The sequence below is a fragment of the Zea mays genome, chromosome 1, assembly GCF_902167145.1.
Source record: "Zea mays cultivar B73 chromosome 1, Zm-B73-REFERENCE-NAM-5.0, whole genome shotgun sequence".
NCBI lineage: Eukaryota > Viridiplantae > Streptophyta > Magnoliopsida > Poales > Poaceae > Zea > Zea mays.
Window position 1 is genome coordinate 112,944,588 of NC_050096.1, and position 20,517 is coordinate 112,965,104.

Here is a 20,517-nt window from a genome sequence, read left to right on the forward strand (position 1 = left end):
TGAGCCGAAAACAGATGCTTCGAAGAAGAGAAAAGCTACAGCTCCGAAGCAGAAGGCAATTGACGAAGAAGAAGAAACTGCTGCAACACCCTCTACCACCAACGTGGAGGAAATTTTAAAGGTAATGACTGAATCTTTGCCTGTCAAGCTGAGTCCACTGGGGCCACATCTGACGAAGCTTTTTCAGAAGGAAAAGGAGCCCGCAAAAACGAAGAAGGCAGCTAGGCCGAAGAAACAAAGAATCATTACAGTGACGGAAGTCATTGAAGGGACACCACCACAAGCTTCAGCTCCGAAGGCACCAGCTGTTGAGAGCGCAACAGCTACCGAAGCTGCACCTTCGGAGGCTACAACTGTCGAAGATGCCACAGCCGAAGATATTCACTTAGAAAGCACAATTGCAAATATTGATAAGATACTGCTAGACATGGCCGCAGAAGAAGCTGCTGGAGCCACCGAAGAGACTACGGCCCCAGAACCCGAGAAGAAGAAAGAAATAGCCGAAGACACTTCGGAAGATGAAATTTTTAACTTTAAAAACTTAATTGGACAAGAGCTGACCAAGGCTGAAAAAGAAGAGCTAAAAGAGTATGCCATATCTTGCGGATATCGGTCGGGGGCACTTCTCGTGGTGTTGTCGATGACGAAAAGTTGGGATGCGTCCGGGATCAAACCGGAGCGAAGGTTATTGGTACTCTATCAAAGAGTATTTGTTTCCCGAAGCTCGAAACAGACATTAGCCGCTACCGACGACAGCACATCGTCGGTAGTTTATTCTATTCCAATTTCAAGGTAAACAACTTTTCTTTAACTTTTATTGTTTCAACAACGAAGATGTTTTCTAACGAAGGTTGTTTGTGCGCAGAGTATGATTTTGAGTAAAGCTTTGAAAATGCAGCAAGATTTGGAAGATAAAAAACACGAAGTTATAATTTAGAGTTTAGAAAACAAAATAAAAGACCAATCAGCTGCTCTTGAAAAGAAGGAGTTTGAGCTTTAGACAACCGAAGGCTTACTGGCAGAAGCTGAAGTTAAAATAGCGGAACTAAATACGAAGCTTCTCTCTCAGTCAGAAAGCTTCGAACAAGAAACACAGAAGCTTAATGCAAAATTTGAAGCCGAGGTCCAGAAAAGTTCAGATTTGCAAAAATCATTGACAGGGCTTCAAAACAAATGTCTGGAGTTCAGTAATCGGTGTATACAACGACTGAAGTAGGTCTTTTATTCGGTTGGAGCCAGCAGCGAGAAATTTAATCCTTCGACTAAAGACTTGCCAGGGGCCTTCGAACATATCGAAGGTGAAATTGATGACCTTGATGAAGTTATAGCTGGACATGGTGACTTTTGTGCCCTGGTAGCTTCTCGGGGCACATCTGTCGCCTTCCTGAAATCTGGCTGCGAACATGGGAAGGTTGTAAATAGACCCAATTTCAGTTTATCACCAGCAGATCTAGAGAATATTCCCAACCTTGCCCGAAGCATAGCAAATAGATTTATAAAACTGGTATGGACAAAGGGTGGACGAAGCATAGCTGGTGATGAAGCTCGCAGTCATCTTAAGCCGGTAACAAAATCATACCTTGTGCTTACCTCTTCCTTCAAACTTGAATCTTCCTTACAATACTTTAATATATACAGGATGACGAAGCCGACGAAGCTGAAGAGTAAGAAGACGAAGCCGAAGCTCAACGGATGACGAAGCTGAAGCCGAAGCTCAATGGATACTAATGAAGCTTGAGTAGATAATTGTAGAAAAAACTCTAAGGACTCTTGTAATAACCTTTGTAAAGAATAATGTAATTAAATTTTACTCTGAACCTTGTCCATACCTTGTAATATATTCTTACCTTTTCGTCAATGTATAAAATGCTTCGGTGTGAACGAACTTAGCATTTTTGAGCCGAAGGCGAAAAACACCTTCCCTTCTTTTCGTACACAGTGAAGCATAAAACTGCTTCTTTCTCTTTTTTCCAAAGCCTTAACTTTAGAGCCGAAGCAACTGGCTGTGTTATGATGATGATGATCCTATGTATGTCTAAATGAATGTTTATGAATGCAAATGTATGATGTAATGTACCGTGCAAATGAATGTCCAAACACACGCATACGAAGCCACAACCATAGCCTTCATTCCCTTAGGAATAATCAAAGTCTCTTTGCCGTTTATTTTTCGGCTTCACCGTTTATTTTTCGGTGTACCAGCGTTGAATTTTCGCTGTAAGTTCTGCATTCCCTTAGGAACGTCTTTTGAACTTCTTCGCCTTCTATTTCGGCGGAATTAGCGTTGACTTTTCGCGCTTCGCCTTATATTTCGGTGGAATTAGCGTTGACTTTTCGCTGTAAGCTCTGCATTTCCTTAGGAATGACTTTTGAGCAGAAAACTTACACTGCGCTCCCTTAGGAACGGCTTTTTGTAGCTTCGTCGTGCTCTGCATCCCCCTAGGGACGTCTTTTGAGCTTCTCCCTGTTTTTTCTTTTCTCTTTGCACTCGATGGTGCATGCTCAACTTTTACATTTACATTTTTGGGGGATATTGCTCTTGTAGAGCTGAAATAAAAAAGAGAAATTACATGTTATGGCCCCATTAAAAACCTTTCTCCCCCTTTGGAAAGGAAAAGGGTACCATAGGAAAAATAAAAAGATTACATCAAGCTATACATAATATCGCCGAAGCTCATCCACATTCCAAGATCTAGGAATGTCGTTGCCGTCCATATCCTTCAATCTGTAAGAACCGGGTCTTGACGAAGATACTACCAGAAAAGGTCCTTCCCACTTTAACTGTAGCTTGCCTACTGTATCTGGGTTGGCAACTCTCCGAAGTACCAAGTGCCCTGGCTTGATGTTTTTTAACCGAACTTTTCTGTCACTCCATTTTATTATTTCAGCTTGATATTTATTGATGTTCTCCACAGCCTGAAGCCTGATTCCTTCTATAGCATCTTTTGCCACAGAATAATCAACTTCGTCCTCTGCCGAAGCCACTGTTCTTATTGATCCTACTTTAGCTTCTTCTGGGGTTATTGCTTCGTCATCAAACAATAATTTGAATGGTGTAAAGCCTGTTGACCTTGATATTGTTGTGTTGTGGCTCCACACCACTTTGGTCAATTCATCTGGCCACTTTCCTCTAGGCTGATTGAAGATTAACTTCATTATTCTCGTCATTATAATGCCATTAGCTCTTTCAACAAGTCCATTTGACTCTGGATGTCTGACCGATGCAAAATGAATCTTCGTGCCAATTTGTCCACAAAACTCTTTGAAAGCTTCAGCATCGAACTGTGTTCCATTGTCCACATTAATAGCCTTTGGCACTCCGAAGCGACAAACAATATTTTGCTAGAAAAATTTCTGGACAGTGACCGAAGTTATTGTGGCTAAAGGCTTTGCCTCAATCCACTTGGAAAAATATTCTACTGCCACCACAACATATTTTAAATTTCCTTGAGCTGGTGGAAGTGGGCCTAGCAAATCGAGGCCCCACCTTTGCAACGACCAAGTGGGCTGTATTAACTAAGTTAAATATGAAGGTTGTTTCTGATCTCTTGCACATTTTTGACAGCCTTCACATTTTTGAACTAACTCTACTGCATCCGAAGCTGCCTTCGGCCAATAAAATCCTTGACGAAGTTTTTTTCCCAGCAAGGGCCTAGATCCAATGTGAGATCCACACAAACCTGCGTGTATCTCCTTCATCAATTCGATACCTTCGGTCCTTGATAAACATTTGAGAAGTCGTGAACAAACTCCATGTTTATACAATTCCCCTTCTATAATGACATATGGTCTTGTTCTTGCCTCCATTCTTTTGTTATAAGCTTCGTCACTTGAAAGACAATTTCCTTGGAGGAAAGATATTATTTCAGTTCTCCAATCTTCACTATGCACTGGAGAAATAGTGAGCACTGCTCTTTCCATAAGCTCAACCGAAGGTGCTTTTATTGTTTCAAAAAATACTTCGGAGGGTAAAGGGAGCCCCTGAGACGCTGATTTGGCTAGCAAATCCGCATGCTCATTTTCACCTCTTGGAATACTTTTGACAGAAAACCCTTCGAAGGAAGCTTCCAACCTTCGGACTGCATCTAGATATTTTTCAAGCTTCGAATCTCGTGCCCTGCTGCTTTTATCCACATGGTCAGCTATGACTTGAGAATCAGTCTTTAAGACGGTCCTTCTTATTCCCATTGCCCTTAGTTTCCGAAGCCCCAATAAAAGTGCTTCGTACTCAGCAATATTATTTGTGCAACTGAAATCCAGTTTGACTGCGAAACATGTTTTGACATTCGAAGGTGCGACTAGCACCGCAGCTGCTCCTGCACCGAAGGTTCCCCAAGAACCATCGCAGAATACCGTCCAAGCTTCGGCATCTTTGCTTATCCCTTCCTCGTGAGCCCCTGGCGTCCAATCAGCTATGAAGTCTGCTAGCGCCTGAGATTGAATTGAAGATCTATGCACGTAGTCAATGGTGAATTCATTGAGCTCTGCGGCCCACTTTCCAACCCTTCCAGTAGCTTCTCTGTTCCTCATAATATCCTTCAAAGGCTGTGACGAGGGAACAATTATGTGGTAAGCCTGGAAATAATGTCGAAGCTTCCTGGAAGCCATTAACACAGCATATAGCACTTTCTCCAACTCTGTGTAATTTTTCTTTGATAAGCTCAACACTTTGGAGACAAAGTATACTGGGACTTGCTTTTTATTTTGTCCTTCAAGCTTCACCTGTACAAGCGTCGCGCTCACTGCGGAGTGCGAAGCTGCCACATACAATAGTAGAGGAGCCCTTGGCGTGGGTGGAGTTAGCGTCGTTAGATCTATCAGGTACTGCTTCAGCTCTTTGAAGGCTTTCTGCTGAGCTGATCCCCATTGAAAGACTTCGGCTAACTTTAGCACTTCAAAGAATGGTAAATTTCTCTCTGCTGATCTAGATATGAATCGATTCAAATATGCCAGTCTTCCTGTCAGCCATTGAGCCCCCTTCTTTGTGCTTGGCGGCTCCATCCGAAGGATAGCTTCAATTTTATTTGGATTAGCTTCGATCCCTTTTGTTGAAACTAGACAACCAAGGAATTTTTCCTTTTTTACTCTGAAGACACATTTTTTGGATTCAACTTCAGGCCAGCTTGCCTAAAATTAGCAAATGTTTCTTGCAGATCAGCAATATGATTTTCCTGCTTCGTGCTTTTTACTATGATATCATCAACATATGTTAGCACATTTCTGTCTATCTGAGAGTAAAGGACTTTCGCTGTCATTCTACTGAAGCTTCCTCCAGCGTTCTTGAGCCCCTCAGGCATCCGAAGATAACAATATGTGCCGCTAGGGGTTATGAAGCTGGTTTTTGGCTCATCTTCCTTTTTCATCCAGATTTGATGGTAGCCTGAATAACAATCTAGTAGACTCATGAGTTCTGACGAAGCTGCTGCATCTACTAGAGAATCTATTCTTGGTAATGTGAACTCCTCCTTCGAACAAGCCTTGTTGAGATCAGTAAAATCAATACACATTCTCCATTTAACATTGGCCTTCTTCACCATAACAATGTTGGCTAGCCATTCTGGGTATTTTACTTCTCTGATGACTCCAGCAGTAAGAAGTCTTTTCACTTCATTCCGAGCACCTTCGACTTTGTCATCAGACATTTTCCGAAGCCTGTGCTTTCTGGGTCTGAAGGATGGATCGACATTGAGCGAGTGTTCAATGACATCCCTGTTGACACCACATAGATCGTTGGCTGACCATGCAAAGACATCTTTGTTGTTGAACAGAAACCTTGTTAGGGTTTTCTCCTGTTCCTCAGACAATTGAGATCCCAGCAACACCTTCTGCTCTGCTATATCTTCACATTAGAGCATGGGCTTCGGCTGATCGGCCGAAGCAGCCTTCTCCCTTCTGTACTTGTACTGCTCACAAGCTTCGGCTCCATCTATATTATGAATTGCTTTTGAATCTGTCTAGTTTCCTTCAGCCTTTCTGGCAGCTTCCTGACTTCCATGAATAGCAATAGGCCCTTGATCCGAAGGTATCTTCATGCATAGATATGCTGGATGGAGAATTGCTTCAAAAGCATTGAGTGTCCCTCGACCAATGATTGCATTGTAGGGGTACTCCATGTCGACAATATCAAACACAACTTGCTCAGTCCTTGTATTGTTGACAAATCCGAAGGTCACTGGCATCGTGATCTTGCCGAGCGCTACAATCTGCCTTCCTCCGAAGCCACAAAGAGGGTGCGTAGCATCATGAATCTTATCCTCTGGCTCTTGCATCTGTCTGAAGGCCTTAGCAAATATAATATCCGCTGCACTGCCTGTATCAACTAGAACATTGTGGACCAGAAATCCTTTGATGACGCAAGAGATAACCATAACATCATTGTGAGGGTAATCCTTGAGCTGAAGGTCCTCTTGGGAGAAGGTAATTGGGATGTGGGACCATCTCGACTTGATGAAGGGTCCCTGCACCCCTACATGCTGTACCCTTCTCTGTGCCTCCTTCTTCTGCTTCTTGTTGGCCGGCTCTGAGCATGAACCGCCTGTTATCGGGAGTACCAGCTTCGTAGCCGAAGCAGCTCCAGCTTGGTTGTTGAACGAAGCCATCAACTCAAAAAGTGGAAGTGAGTTCACCGGAGGTGGGCGCCAATGTTGGGAACTTGTTCTCAAATGCTATGAATTAAGAACAAGGCAACATAAAATGTTAAATATTAATGTCCTTCGTCCGCTGAATCATTATTTCCCCAAGGATTTAATGAGCTTCGGACGAAGGCCATGAGCGAGATATCACGAAGGTCATACCTTCGTGATTAGAGTTATAAAACAATGTAAAATGAAGTATAGAAAATACAAAACTTTAAGGAAATATATATCAAAAACAGATAAGATTATTCACATATTTTATTATGCAAATCTAAATATTAAAACATAATATTTAGGTATGTTTATACCTTCGCCTTGGCAGTAATAATTCCAGCGTAACGTGTGTCACAACCCAACCAAGTTATCGGGCCCATGTACACCAATCCTTGCCCTCAAGGCCTCGGATAGATATGTAAGTGGATCAGATAACTTACTCGAGGTGCCGAGTTTCGATGAACTCGTTCATTTCCAAGGACCATTCACGCAAAGTTGCAAATATTACAATAACCAATCCACAACATAGACTTTAAAAAAAACAGGAGTTGAGCGGAAGTCTTTACAATAAGATAATATACATTAACAAGCTAATAAGTTTACAAACCACGAAGTATTTATTATTACATGCCCGAGGTAGAGTTAAAGTGCTAACTTATTACATCAACTGGGAAGAAACCATCTTCTCGCAGCACACACATAATGCACATAAGTAAAAGTCACCTTTATGAGTTTAACAAAACTCATACGTGTTGATAGTTTCTCCTGCAGCAACAATGGGATAAACCCTGAGTATGGAAATACTCAGCAAGACTGACCCGACTAAAGAAAAAGACTCTCAAGGATATGCTAGTTGTTGGGAATCAAGGTAAGGCTTACCAAATTTCAAAGACTCAGTTTTGCAGAAAGGCTTACTAGTAGTGGATCCTTAAGCCAAACTTTTACTTCACAAGTTAAGTACTTTTCCTGAATCTAGATTTGCCTAATCTAGAGCATTCACTTGTCCTACACTAGCTTCATTTTAACAGCTTTAGTTTCACTTGTTATCTACGCTGAAGGTCGAAGATCTAGTCTTTATATCCGAGAAGTTCGGCGATCCGAATTGATTAATACCCAGTTGGGGATCTCCAACCACACGACATATGTAGCACTTAACGCTTCCATATGTCTACTCGCCCACGGGTTTCTCAAGACCAGAACGGGTTCACGCGACCCGAGAGCACAGTACCCCACCATCCAGCCACTTGCCAGGTGGGCACACGTTACTCTCGCCATCTCTCCACTCCCAGTGCGTGCGAGCTGTTCTGGTATTGGTCCAGCCGAGGCTAAGCTTACCCATGATGAGGCATGTGGCCAGTTAAAGGGTCCTAGATCAGCAGGTCAACAATCGGAACGGTCCTTTATCGACACAGACGGGCGACCTTTCCTGCTCAACGTCTGGTCTCACATTAAATTATTTCTAAAAACCCGGTACCTGTCAGAGGTACCCTACTGAAATGATGAAGTCATCAAGGCCTTTGATACCTTCATCACTCCAGCCTCCTTTTCTTTGTAAAAACATGATTCATAGATCAAAATATTTTGTTCTTAAGCTATGAGCATACTAAGCACATCTAGCTTTTTAAAACAGGTATCAAGGATGGTAATCAATAGTTCAAGGAAGTTATGCAACAAAGGTTTAATCATTTAACTCCTACCACCTAATGCAGCATATAAGTGATAAAAGTTTAAAAACAGCAAGGAGGTGGCAAATGCACCGGGGCTTGCCTTGGTGAGGAGGAGAGTCAGGCTCTTCTACCAGGATATTACAGTTAGCAGCAAATCCAAATGGGGCACCTTCTGGAGGACCTTCACTGACAACCTCAGTTGGAGAAGGTTCCGATGGAGGAACATGCTCCCCTTCCACTTCCACTTCAAATTCTTCTTCAAGGTGCTCTACAAGTCAATTCAAAGTATATGAATGCTTATGTAATGATAGGTTATGCAAATTCTTGCTTGGGGAGAGGTAGAAAAGTTTAAATACTTTTAACTAAGTATACAGTGATTATACACATGGTTCTAGGTTTTTTAATAGTGGCCCAAACTTGTCAAATTAAACTTACTTCAAACAATTAGAGAACTAAATAGATTAAAGTTTACTAAACAAGTTTCTGGTTCTCTAAGTAAATTTAACTTAAACAGACTCAAATTTCTACAAGGAGCTATTGTAAGGGTATATAATGTTTCTGCAAATTTTCATAATTTTTGGTGCGCTGGTTTTATTTCTAAAATTCATTTAGGCATTCCAGAGGCACTTTTAATTACCCAAAAATTTAATTATTGCTGCAAAAATCCTAAAACTATTTCCAGCAGAAACTACAGAATTTTGCGGATTCAACAAAATTGGTTTCACAATTTTTGCATTTTTCTACATTTTTTTGTGTATTTTACAAGTTATCAACTAAAAGAAAAAAAGAAAACTGCAATAGTGACTGGGCCAAAACCGACCGTGCAGCCCACTAACAGCGGAGGAACTGGCCCCGCGCCGGCGCTGTGCAATTTTGCGCAATTACCCTCGTTGCATCAGTCAACCGAATAAAGGTCCTATGTCCTATTTAATTGTTTCACTGACCTTAGCACTGAGATCCCTGTCTTTTTGCTTATTCACAAACTCAAGTCCACGATAGTGACTCCGGCAACCCTAAGCCGGGCACGAGGTTGCGCGCTCACGACAAGCCCACGCCGGCCATCTCCGGCAAGGATTTACATTCTTAAACGTCACCTGAGCCCGGCCCGACCTAACCCGTAAGCGATTCGGATTTAAATAGTCTAGGCTGCCCAGATCACGGCAACGGCGGACATACCAAACTCTGGCGTGCACGAACCAGGGTCTAGGACCTCGAAGTGTTCCATTCACGGTTATGGTAAGTCTCAGGGATTGGTCTAGTGCACTATGCCCACACAGATTTATCCAGGGAGAGTACAGTTTAATCAGCCCACGCGAAGCTGGTTCGCCACGGCGTGCTAGACAGACCCGACGGCGTTCTGGCCGGGGTATTATGGTAACGTTCAAACGAGCAACGCCCTTAGCATCACTATCATACATGTATTATGATACGTGAGCAAAACGAGCAGATTACCTCCCAGGAAAAGCTGGCCACGAGGAGGTGAGTGATTCGGGGAACGAAGTCACCACGCGCGCCTAGAACTCCACGGTTCAGTTAAAGCAACGGAGCCAAAGGGTTGAGAAAATGTCCAGGAAGTAATTTAAGTGCAGAAGAACGGTATGATACGGTGAGGAGACTATGGGGACAGCTGAAACTTGAGTGAGTTCAGGTGTTGAACTTTAATACACTATGAGAGGGCATAGGAGTTATCGGCTTGGTTGAGGCTTCCTTTAGGCTTTCAGGGGGAATAACCGGTGCTAACATGATCATAATACTATGCATGACGACCACGTAGAGGTAGATGTACAGGGAAACTGCAGAGGTGGTAAATTCTACCATGGACAGCAAACCAGCACAGTACAAGCAGGCGAGTCACTGCTGTCAGGCTGCAGGTTGGTCTAATCCAAAACCTTCCCCCTTTGGGCTGTAAAAATCGTCCATGTGACCCCCTCTTTTTACCAGAACGAAATTCTTGTTGTTTTGCACTTATCCAAAGTCATCTGGAAACAGCTAGTGGATGCAGATCTTTTTCCTAAGATATTTTCAGACTGCCTGATCTAGTTCAGTCGACAGCAGCAGCCACCTTGTCCCCTCCGTTTCTCCAATTTCTTTATAATGACAGAGCTAACTCTCCACATCAAACTTCTTCCCTGAACATTGGTCTTTTAATTTCTTGTAGACTTCCAGAGTCAATATCTTACAGGTTTCGAGTTATAGAGCCCCAAAGTGAGGCATATCACACAGAAACCATAATTTCAGTTTACTGAAACTGAACCCAGAATTGCAGACTGTCAAGGCAACTTTGAGGGTATTTAACTACTTATTTTACATGGTACCAAGTTAATCATTGTGAAGTAAACTTGTACACCAATATGTACTCTTCAACTTTTCTATAAAGATCCCAATTCAAAACTGTTTAGAACCGACACCATATAATTCCCAAATTGAGTCACTCACAGAATTTCAGCCTAGAGCACTATTCATTATCTGAAACTGTGAGGCATCTGACAGTCCAACTTCGGGCGCCTTTTTCTGTGGTTTTTGTGTAGCGCCAAGTCCTATTCCCTTAAACAAGGTTGTACCCTGATAGACCCTCTACAACTTTGATATTATGGTCCAGAACCAAAGCCCCATGGTCCGGACGGGAAGAAGCTCCAAAATTGATCCAAGCATAAAATTTCAGAACCAGAATTGGCACTAAGTCTGAAATTTCATATTTGAGGATAGGACCTTTGGGCTAAGTTTTTCCACCAGTTTTATACAGCATTAGTGGCATGACCCTAAATTAAATCTGCACACCAAAGTATGGGCTTCCACTTTGGTACAGCACTCATAGCCCAGAACTACATGGATCAGCCCTTAAGGAGTATCCCAAATCTGCTTCAGACTGAAAAATCAGCAGGACTGAATTTTTATTTAAGTCTGATTTTCCAAACTGAACACTGCATCTTTAGGCTCCTTTTTCTACCAGTTCCATATAGATTTGAAGCTTTAATACTTAATAAGAGTTGTTCTCCTATAGTTACTCTACAAGTTTACTATAGCAACCTTTTGCAAAAAGCCCCCAGATTAAAACATACAGGGGTCCCGAAATAGGTAAACCAAACTGTTTTTAGTTGAACCAAAACTGTATTAAATCTGAAATTTGCAAATTACTCCAAATTTCTCTTCAAAACTTGAAACTCTCAACACATGAAAATTTTTTGGTTTTGGAAACTCTACAACTTTGGTATTTTAATTTTTGGCAAATTATGGCTAGATCTCATATTTCACTTTTGAGCTCAAAACTGGAGTTTTTCAAACTATGTTTTCCACTCTATCCATCACCACATCTCCTTTTGAGTTTTTCTTGGTCCTAGTGAATGCAATATAAGTGTGTTACAATACAAAGATGCCAATGCATATGATGTCATGCCAAGTTTTAGTTTCCAGTAACACCCGGGGTGTTACATCCTTCCCCCCTAAAAATAAATCTCGTCCCGAGATTAAAGCCTGAGGCTTAGTAGTGGAAAAGGAAACACGTCACAATCTCAATTTCTTATTTCTCGTACAAGGCAGGGGGTGTGGGTGCCCCAGTCAGTTTACATTAAGTAGAATTTATAATAGACTTAAGATTTACAAGACTCTGAAAACTTAGGAAACTTATTATTCAAAAACTCCTCAGATTCCCATGTAGCTTCATCTTCGGAATGCTTATTCCATTGCACTTTGTAGAATTTGATAGTCTTTCTACGGGTAACCCTTTCCTGTTGATCTACAATCTTTATAGGGTGCTCGGAATAAGTCAAATCCGGTTCCAGATCAACATCAGAAATTTCTACCACTTTGTCAGGCACTTGAAGGCATTTCTTAAGTTGGGATACATGAAATACATTATGTATGGCCGAAAGATGTTCAGGTAGTTTCACTTTATAAGCCACATCTCCACACCATGCTAGTATTTCAAAAGGGCCAACATAGCGTGGTGCCAATTTCCCTTTAATGCCAAAACGATTTACCCCTTTCATAGGTGAAACCTTCAAATACACAAAATCGCCAACTTGGAAAAATAAGGGTCGTCTTCGCTTGTCTGCATAACGTTTGTGACGGTGTTGTGCAACCTTCAAACGGTGTTGAATAAGTTTCACCTTTTCTTCCGCCTCTTTTACTAAATCTTGCCCAAAGAAAAACCGTTCACCGGGCCCCGACCAATTGAGTGGAGTTCGGCACCGCTGTCCATAAAGAGCTTCAAAAGGTGCCATTTGGATACTCTCTTGGTAACTATTGTTGTAGGAGAATTCAGCTAACGGCAAACACTCATCCCATTTTTCTGAATAAACTAATACACATGCTCGCAACATATCTTCCAAGATCTGATTTACCCTTTTGGTCTGTCCACTAGTTTGGGGATGATAAGCCGAACTATGAATTAGCTTAGTACCAAGAGACTTGTGGAATTCCTCCCAAAATCTTGAAACGAACTGAGGTCCTCGATCAGACACTATGGTCTTAGGCACACCGTGCAAACTCATAATCCGAGCAATATATAGTTCAGCATAAGTCTTTGTTGGATACAAAGTTCTCACCGGCAAGAAATGTGCGACCTTAGTAAAACGGTCCACAATTACCCAAATAGAGTCATAACCCTTTGATGTTTTTGGTAAACCTACGATAAAATCCATGTTGATATCCTCCCATTTCCCTTCCGAGATAGGCAACGATTGCAACGGCCCAGCAGACTTTAGATGTACCGCCTTTACTCGTTGGCAAACATCACACCTAGCAACATAACGAACAATTTCTATTTTCATCTTCGTCCACCAGAATCGTGATTTCAAGTCTTGATACATCTTGTTACTCCCAGGATGGATGGAATACCGGGAAGTATGAGATTCATCCAGTATCTGTTGCCTCAACTCAGGAACCTTTGGAACTACTAATCGGTTCTTAAACCAAAGAATACCTTTGTGATCCATGTGGAAACACATAGTAGGATCCATTGCCATGTGTTCCTTGATATGGGTTATCCCAGCATCCGTCTTCTGAGCTTCCACAATTTGATCAATTAAAGTTGACTCTAATTGTAAATTAGCTAGTAAGGCAGGTTGGAACATACTCAGATTTAGTCGTTCCATTTCTTGACAAATTGTGGTCTCAAGAGGACTAGCCGATAGATAACATAAATGCTCCTTCTGTTCAGCTAACTGCTTCTGAAGCTGCTTCTTTTCAGCCAGTAGCTCTAGAATATGAGCAGCGTCCAGGCCCCGTTCGTTGACTGACGCTTTTAAATCTTGCTGTAGTTGTGCCACCAGCGACGGAGGTACGTGACGACCACTGTTTGCCTCCACCTGCGACAGAGGTGCGCGACTGCTACTGCCGGTCTCCACAGTACGAGAGGCCAGTTGATGCTTGGGCATGCCTCACGGTCCAACATGCATGCGGGGCGTCTGCTTAGGGGGAGCCATTCTGAATTTTTAAAGAATAAAGATACAAGAAAAGATCAAGGATTAGTAGAGTTAGTCAGAAAAATTTTTAAACCCACATATATTCTGGTAACCATCTTGTGTTAGGGGGAAATTTTTTTAATAAAGAGTGAAAGTTATGATGCATGCTTTGAGTCCTATTCGCCCCTCAACTACTGCCAAAGTATATGGCTATCACGTTCTATGGCGGTGGCAACCCTACTCACTCCGAGATAACTAGTCATAATCTGCTAGTGTTTTGTTAGTGTATCTGCATAAGATTCTAGCCTAAGTTGTGGGTTAGTGGTTAGTATCTTCAACTAAGCCACCTATTAGTCCTTAACTTATTATAGTACTAATTGCACTTCTTACTACCAGGCATGTAATCCTAGTTTTAGAATTTTCCAAAAATTCATTTGAACTCAAATTCCTTTAAAGATAGGTTCTGACGATTATTCTATTACTTGCAAATTGTGTGAAGGGCTCCGATACCAGCTCTCACAACCCAACCAAGTTATCGGGCCCACGTACACCAATCCTTTCCCTCAAGGCCTCGGATAGATATGTAAGTGGATCAGATAACTTACTCGAGGTGCCGAGTTTCGATGAACTCGTTCATTTCCAAGGACCATTCACGCAAAGTTGCAAATATTACAATAACCAATCCAGAACATAGACTTTAAAAAAATAGGAGTTGAGCGGAAGTCTTTACAATAAGATAATATACATTAACAAGCTAATAAGTTTACAAACCACAAAGTATTTATTATTACATGCCCGAGGTAGAGTTAAAGTGCTAACTTATTACATCAACTAGGAAGAAACCATCTTCTCGCAGCACACACATAATGCACATAAGTAAAAGTCACCTTTATGAGTTTAACAAAACTCATACGTGTTGATAGTTTCTCCTGCAGCAACAATGGATAAACCATGAGTATGGAAATACTCAGCAAGACTGACCCGACTAAAGAAAAAGACTCTCAAGGATATGCTAGTTGTTGGGAATCAAGGTAAGGCTTACCAAATTTCAAAGACTCAGTTTTGCAGAAAGGCTTACTAGTAGTGGATCCATAAGCCAAACTTTTACTTCACAAGTTAAGTACTTTTCTTGAATCTAGATTTGCCTAATCTAGAGCATTCACTTGTCCTACACTAGCTTCATTTTAACAGCTTTAGTTTCACTTGTTATCTACGCTGAAGGTCGAAGATCCAGTCTTCATATCCGAGAAGTTCGGCGATCCGAATCGATTAATACCCAGCTGGGGATTTCCAACCACACGACATATGTAGCACTTAACCCTTGCATATGTCAACTCGCCCACGGGTTTCTCAAGACCAGAACGGGTTCACGCGACCCGAGAGCACAGTACCCCACCATCCAGCCACTTGCCAGGTGGGCACACGTTACTCTCGCCATCTCTCCACTCCCAGTGTGTGCGAGCTGTTCTGGTATTGGTCTGGCCGAGGCTAAGCTTACCCATGATGAGGCATGTGGCCAGTTAAAGGGTCCTAGATCAGCAGGCCAACAATCGGAACGGTCCTTAATCGACACAGACGAGTGACCTTTCCTGCTCAACGTCTGGTCTCACATTAAATTATTTCTGAAAACCCGGTACCTGTCAGAGGTACCCTACTGAAATGATGAAGTCATCAAGGCCTTTGATACCTTCATCACTCCAACCTCCTTTTCTTTGTAAAAATATGATTCATAGATCAAAACATTTTGTTCTTAAGCTATGAGCATACTAAGCACATCTAGCTTTTTAAAACAGGTATCAAGGATGGTAATCAATAGTTCAAGGAAGTTATGCAACAAAGGTTTAATCATTTAACTCCTACAACCTAATGCAGCATATAAGTGATAAAAGTTTAAAAACAGCAAGGAGGTGGCAAATGCACCGGGGCTTGCCTTGGTGAGGAGGAGAGTCGGGCTCTTCTACCAGGATATTACAGTTAGCAGCAAATCCAAATGGGGCACCTTCTGGAGGACTTTCACTGACAACCTCAGTTGGAGAAGGTTCCGATGGAGGAACAGGCTCCCCTTCCACTTCCACTTCAAATTCTTCTTCAAGGTGCTCTACAAGTCAATTCAAAGTATATGAATGCTTATGTAATGACAGGTTATGCAAATTCTTGCTTGGGGAGAGGTAGAAAAGTTTAAATACTTTTAACTAAGTATACAATGATTATACACATGGTTATAGGTTTCTTAATAGTGGCCCAAACTTGTCAAATTAAACTTACTTCAAACAATTAGAGAACTAAATAGATTAAAGTTTACTAAACTAGTTTCTGGTTCTCTAAGTAAATTTAACTTAAACAGACTCAAATTTCTACCAGGAGCTATTGTAAGGGTATATAATGTTTCTGCAAATTTTCATAATTTTTGGTGCGCTGGTTTTATTTCTAAAATTCATTTAGGCATTCCAGAGGCACTTTTAATTACCCAAAAATTTAATTATTGCTGCAAAAATCCTAAAACTATTTCCAGCAGAAACTACCGAATTTTACAGATTCAACAAAATTGGTTTCACAATTTTTGCATTTTTCTACATATTTTTGTGTGCATTTTTCAAGTTATCAACTAAAAGAAAAAAAGAAAACTGCAATAGTGACTGTGCCAAAACCAAAAAAGAAAACTGCAATAGTGACTGGGCCAAAACCGACCGTGCAGCCCACTAACAGCGGAGGAACTGGCCCCGCGTCGGCGCTGTGCAATTTTGCGCAATTACCCTCGTTGCATCAGCCAACCGAATAAAGGTCCTATGTTCTATTTAATTGTTTCACTGACCTTAGCACTAAGATCCCTGTCTTTTTTCTTATTCACAAACTCAAGTCACGATAGTGACTCCGGCGACCCTAAGCCGGGCACGAGGTTGCGCGCTCACGACAAGCCCACGCCGGCCATCTCCGGCAAGGATTTACATTCTTAAACATCACCCGAGCCCGGCCCGACCTAACCCGTAAGCGATTCGGATTTAAATAGTCTAGGCTGCCCAGATCACGGCGACGGCGGACATACCAAACTCTGGCGTGCACGAACCAGGGTCTAGGACCTCGAAGTGTTCCATTCACGGTTATGGTGAGTCTCAGGGATTGGTCTAGTGCACTATGCCCACATAGATTTATCCAGGGAGAGTACAGTTTAATCAGCCCACGCGAAGCTGGTCCGCCACGGCGTGCTAGACAGACCCGATGGCGTTCTGGCCGGGGTATTATGGTAACGTTCAAACGAGCAACGCCCTTAGCATCAATATCATACATGTATTATGAAACGTGAGCAAAACGAGCAGATTACCTCCCAGGAAAAGCTGGCCACGGGGAGGTGAGTGATTCGGGGAACGAAGTCACCACGCGCGCCCAGAACTCCGCGGTTCAGTTAAAGCAACGGAGCCAAAGGGTTGAGAAAACGTCCAGGAAGTAATTTAAGTGCAGAAGAACGGTATGATACGGTGAGGAGACTATGGGGACAGCCGAAACTTGAGTGAGTTCAGGTGTTGAACTTTAATACACTATGAGAGGGCATAGGAGTTATCGGCTTGGTTGAGGCTTCCTTTAGGCTTTCAGGGGGAATAACCGGTGCTAACATGATCATAATACTATGCATGGCGACCACGTAGAGGTAGATGTACAGGGAAACTGCAGAGGTGGTAAATTCTCCCATGGACAGCAAACCAGCACAGTACAAGCAGGTGAGTCACTGCTGTCAGGCTGCAGGTTAGTCTAATCCAAAACCTTCCCCCTTTGGGCTGTAAAAATCGTCCATGTGACCCCCTCTTTTTACCAGAACGAAATTCTTGTTGTTTTGCACTTATCCAAAGTCATCTGGAAACAGCTAGTGGATGCAGATCTTTTTCCTAAGATATTTTCAGACTGCCTGATCTAGTTCAGTCGACAGCAGCAGCCACCTTGTCCCCTCCATTTCTCCAATTTCTTTATAATGACAGAGCTAACTCTCCACATCAAACTTCTTCCCTGAACATTGGTCTTTTAATTTCTTGTAGACTTCCAGAGTCAATATCTTACAGGTTTTGAGTTATAGAGCCCCAAAGTGAGGCATATCACACAGAAACCATAATTTCAGTTTATTGAAACTGAACCCAGAATTGCAGACTGTCAAGGCAACTTTGAGGGTATTTAACTACTTATTTTACATGGTACCAAGTTAATCATTGTGAAGTATACTTGTACACCAATATGTACTCTTCAACTTTTCTATAAAGATCCCAATTCAAAACTGTTCAGAACCGACACCATATAATTCCCAAATTGAGTCACTCACAGAATTTCAGCCTAGAGCACTATTCATTATCTGAAACTGTGAGGCATCTGACAGTCCAACTTCGGGCGCCTTTTTCTGTGGTTTTTGTGTAGCGCCAAGTCCTATTCCCTTAAACAAGGTTGTACCCTGATAGACCCTCTACAACTTTGATATTATGGTCCAGAACCAAAGCCCCATGGTCCGGACGGGAAGAAGCTCCAAAATTGATCCAAGCATAAAATTTCAGAACCAGAATTCGCACTAAGTCTGAAATTTCAGATTTGAGGATAGGACCTTTGGGCTAAGTTTTTCCACCAGTTTTATACAGCATTAGTGGCATGACCCTTAATTAAATCTGCACACCAAAGTATGGGCTTCCACTTTGGTACAGCACTCATAGCCCAGAACTACATGGATCAGCCCTTAAGGAGTATCCCAAATCTGCTTCAGACTGAAAAATCAGCAGGACTGAATTTTTATCTAAGTCTGATTTTCCAAACTGAACACTGCATCTTTATGCTCCTTTTTCTACCAGTTCCATATAGATTTAGAGCTTTAATACTTAATAAGAGTTGTTCTCCTATAGTTACTCTACAAGTTTACTATAGCAACCTTTTGCCAAAAGCCCCCAGATTAAAACATACAGGGGTCCCGAAATAGGTAAACCAAATTGTTTTTAGTTGAACCAAAACTGTATTAAATCTGAAATCTGCATATTACTCCAAATTTCTCTTCAAAACTTGAAACTCTCAACACATGAAAATTGTTTGGTTTTGGAAACTCTACAACTTTGGTATTTTAATTTTTGGCAAATTATGGCTAGATCTCATATTTCACTTTTGAGCTCAAAACTGGAGTTTTTCAAACTTTGTTTTCCACTCTATCCATCACCACATCTCCTTTTAAGTTTTTCTTGGTCCTAGTTAATGCAATATAAGTGTGTTACAATACAAAGATGCCAATGCATATGATGTCATGCCAAGTTTTAGTTTCCAGTAACACCCGGGGTGTTACAACGTGTCAGCGAGTACAAGATTGCGTGAACAGTACAGGGGTACTGTTCACCTATTTATAGGCATAGGGCGGCAGCCTGTGTATAATTACATTTATGCCTTTTACAATTGACTACAATAATTACACAGAACATCATGGGTCTTTTAGGTCATTTCATTTTAAGTCGGTTCACCCCTTCGTCTTGAGGCATGTCACTGTGCCGAAGCTTTATAGGTGATAGCTTCGGCGCTGCTCTTGAGAGGATCTGTCGAAGGTGTTTTCTTTCTTTAGGATCTTCGGCTACGAAGCATACCCCCAACAGCGAGAGTAGCGTGTACCCTCGGTGGCAAGAGGCTGGACGGTGGTGTATCTGTGCTCTCGGTTGGCGTGAACCTGATCTGGTATTAAGAACCCCGGTGGCGAGTTGACATATACAAGGGTTAAGTGCTACATATGTCGTGTGATCGGAGATCCTCCGCTGAGTATAATCGATTCGGATCGTCGTAACTTCGTGGACATGAAGACTTGGTCACTACCCTACACGTAGCATTCCAGTGAACAAGAAGGGTTGATAAGAAATTGGCTAGCATAGGTCAAGTGCTTGAACTAGGGTAGAAAGAACTCTAGAACTCAGGTAATGACTTAACTTGTTAATAAAACTGGACTTTTAAGGATCCACTATTAGTAAGCATTTCTCCAAAAAGAGTCTTTGATTATTGATAAGCCATACCTTGACTCCTAAAGGCCAGCATATCCTTCAGAGTCTTTTATTTTGACGGCTAAGACTTGCAAAAGTACACTTCGTACTCAGGGCTTTGTCCCATGTTGTTTTAGGTGAAGAAGCAGCAAATTTTTGTTGCTTCTGTTCAAAGGTGGTACCCAAAGAAGAAAATCAAGACTGAAGCCGCGGGAGGAAGTGTCCTCCTTTAAGAAAAACTTTTTACTATTTATCGGGAGGGGTTTTTGCCTCCCAGGTTATGTAATAATATTACTCCTGCACTCATATATTTGCTCTGGTCTGTAATAATACTACTCCTTCTTACTTTAAAACAAAGTAAGTTATTGTAACTGCTTCCGCATTCTCGTACCTCCGATGTATTGTAATGTTTGCGTGACAGGTAAAATGCTCTTGGGCAAGGTAAGGGATACAGATACCGAACTTGCCAAGTGATCAGGGGCACCTGCAGGGTTGTCTGAGGTCTGTTGGACAAGGACAACTGTAGGTGGGCCTAATGACTTGGGAGGTTCTGTCACAGCTGGTATCGGAGCGAAGCCCATCTCTGCAGATGTTATGAGACATTTTCAAAAAGAATTTTCAAAGACTTATCTAGAATATTTCTTTCCTTCTTATCTAACTACCTTCTGAAGTACTTATTTTAAAGACCAGATAGTAGAGTGCCATGTATAGAAGGTGGTGAATCAACTAAGGTTGATTCTATAATTTTGCATGCATCATGATAAAGACTATACTAATAAGATTTTCCCCCTTATGGAGATATGCCACCGCGCACAAGGAAAACCGCGCGCAAATCTACCAGACTAAT